The following is a 2,905-nucleotide window of genomic DNA, read 5'->3' as shown; positions in this document are numbered from 1 at the left end:
AAAAAAAAAAAAAAAAAAAAAAAAAAAAAAAGAAAATAAAGATATTTTATTGCCAGTTCATAGGGGAAACATCACCTGGTTAACTTACTGGATAGCACAATCTGACCTAAACTATGTTTCCTACTTACTCTAATTTCATAGCAAAGACCTGGGCACGTTCTCCTGGGAAGCCCAATGCTGGTGCATTTCTGCGGGATTACCTTCCTACCATCCGAACATTTCTGAATGTCAAAGCACACCAGGCTCCCGGGCATTTTATAAGGGACTGTGGACATCTCTCAAAGGAGACACCGGTGCCAGGGCAGACAGTGCTTCTGGAAGTTGCAGAGCCAGGAAAGGGCAGTCACAGTTTGCACAGGAACTTCTGTGCCTGGGGCCAGGTATCCTGAGGTGACTCTCCCACAGGCTCTGATGTCCTATAGAGGAGCTACTGGGGCCTGGGATGCATGAGTCACTCTGGAGTGGCTGAGCCCTGATGTCTTGGTGACAGTGCAAAGGACATGGGTAGCATTTTCCCCTCATGGCCTGTGTGGGGATGGAGGCCCAGATGCCCTCTCAGCTACTGTGTTCCAGGGAATGAAGAGCTTGTGCCTCTCTGTCGCTTCTCTCTGATTGGGCCCCTGGGCAGCTGAGGAGGCTAAGTCTGTCTGGTCTTCATCCTTATCAGTTCTCCTTCCCATCACAGTCTCCTGCTTGTGAACGCTTCAGTCTCTGAGTCCAGTTGCAAAGAGGATGTTTTTTAAAACTAATTCTGGAGTTTTATAGGTCATAGCCAGGACCAGCCTTACATTCCAGCTGAGAGAGCAGCCAGTGGGAAAAGTAGTTTTTAAAGACATTGGCTTTCTAAAGCCCCCAGTTTATGCTCAGCAGCTGTCCCAGGCATCTGAGCAGGCTCTGGGCTGGATTCTGTTTCAGCCATTTTACAAGCACTGGGGAAATTGTGGACACGGTCCTGTGTCCATTGGCAGTGTGTCCTGATTTTCTTCCATCAAGATCTGAGCGGAGCCTTGGACTTGAAAGCAATTAATTGTGCTGATCTAGAGGAAATTGATGTCAAGCCTCCTGGCTCTTCCTGAGAGGACAAAAAAGGGAATGGATATTCGTGATGCATTACCATCCATTATCCCTTGGAAATCTACCATCAATTTCAACATTATCATGCTTTATTTAACAGACAGGAGCATTAAGTCAGGATAGGGTGAGGGGAAATTTGGGGGCTTCTGAGTTCAGTGGATCCTTATGTGACAGGTCTTCACAGAGTCCCCACGTGAGTGAGTTCCTCACATTGTGGAATAATGAAAAGACAGAAAGATATGCTATATAAGGTTTGGCAGTGCTGGAGAGCAAACCCAGCCCCCACCCCCACCCTCCTGCCCAGGCCCCTCTCCTCTCCCTTCCCCCCACATGCAAAGTATTCACTCTACCTCTGAGCCTTGGGTTTTGAGATGAGGCTCTCTCTATGCATCAGGCTTTGAATGTGTTTATAAAGCACAGGCTGGCCTTGGACTCACATTCCTCCCGCCTCTGCCTCCCGAGTGCTGGGACTCAGGAAGGAGCTACTACACCCTACTTATTTCTCTCGTCTTTTGCTTTATTCACGATTGCATGGCAGTGTCACGGTTGTGAGTAGAGCAGTGTGGGGCATTCTGAGAACCTCTTTCCTGCCTTGGTTCTACTCTGCCTATTGCAGAGACCAGATGAACAGATCCCCAAGGACTAGGTATTATCACTAAGGTAATGATGACAGCAAACGTGTTTATTATCTTACAGCTCTGTAGGTCAGCAGCTTACGCAGGTCTTACTAAGCTAAATCAAAGTGTCTCCCACACTAGGCTTCTTTCCGGAGCTGCTGGTCATGAACGTGTTTCCTTGTTCCTTTCAAGCCTTGTCTATGCCCCTATCTTCCCATCAGCAAGGCCAGCAACAGTATGTTGAATCCTTCTTGTAGGACCACACCCCAATCTCCTCTTCATCTCCACTTCTAAGGATCCTTGTGGCTCTGCTGAGAACACTTAGAGTGTTGAGGATTCTCCTTTGGCCTGTAAAGTGACAGTCACAGACACCAAGACCTAAGATGTGAGCATCTTTGAGGTTGTTCTGCCTATCATATCCAGGCACCAAAGAAAGGGGCCTGCCTTTGGTCCTCTAGTTATTGTAGGTACTATTTGGATAGACATGGTCAGCTATGTACAGCTTACTTTGAAGAGATCTGTCCTTGTGGTGGGGACATTGATGGGTCATCAAGCTTGATGCTTCTATGACCTCATCTCCTCCTTCCTGGATGACTTGGCCAGTTCACAGGCTGTGTCCCACAGACCACGAATGCCGCTTTCTTAGAACCATTCAAAGGACCTCTGATGGTGTTGCAGTTTGGACACCCACCTTTGGCCAGGTCCCCAGGGTGACCTGGAGGCAGTATGAGATCTGGAAGCTGTCAGATGAACATTTTACTTGGGATGGAGATGAGATATTCATGGCCCTGCCCAAAATGCAGAATGCATCCTCCCATCTGCATATCCCATACAACTGGGTATCACAGTATGTGAACGTGGATAGGAGACGGGACATCTAATAATGACAGTAGACATGAAGAGCAGGTGCTGAATTATGTAAGAAGGTCCAGGGTGCCGGGCGTGGTGGCGCACGCCTTTAATCCCAGCACTTCGGAGGCAGAGGCAGGCGATTTCTGAGTTAGAGGCCAGCCTGGTCTACAGAGTGAGTTCCAGGACAGCCACGACTACACAGAGAAACCCTGTCTCGAAAAACCAAAAAAAAAAAAAAAAAAAAAAAAAAAAAAAAAAAGAAGGTCCAGGGTGGGAGGGGGAGGTCCCGGTCACTTGGCTCACGATCACTTGTAAATGGCAGTAAGACATTGGGTTTAAGGTCTTTCAGGAAAATATGTCTC

The sequence above is a fragment of the Mus caroli genome, chromosome 5 (genome assembly GCF_900094665.2).
Source record: "Mus caroli chromosome 5, CAROLI_EIJ_v1.1, whole genome shotgun sequence".
Classification (NCBI taxonomy): domain Eukaryota; kingdom Metazoa; phylum Chordata; class Mammalia; order Rodentia; family Muridae; genus Mus; species Mus caroli.
This window is presented reverse-complemented; position numbering follows the sequence as displayed.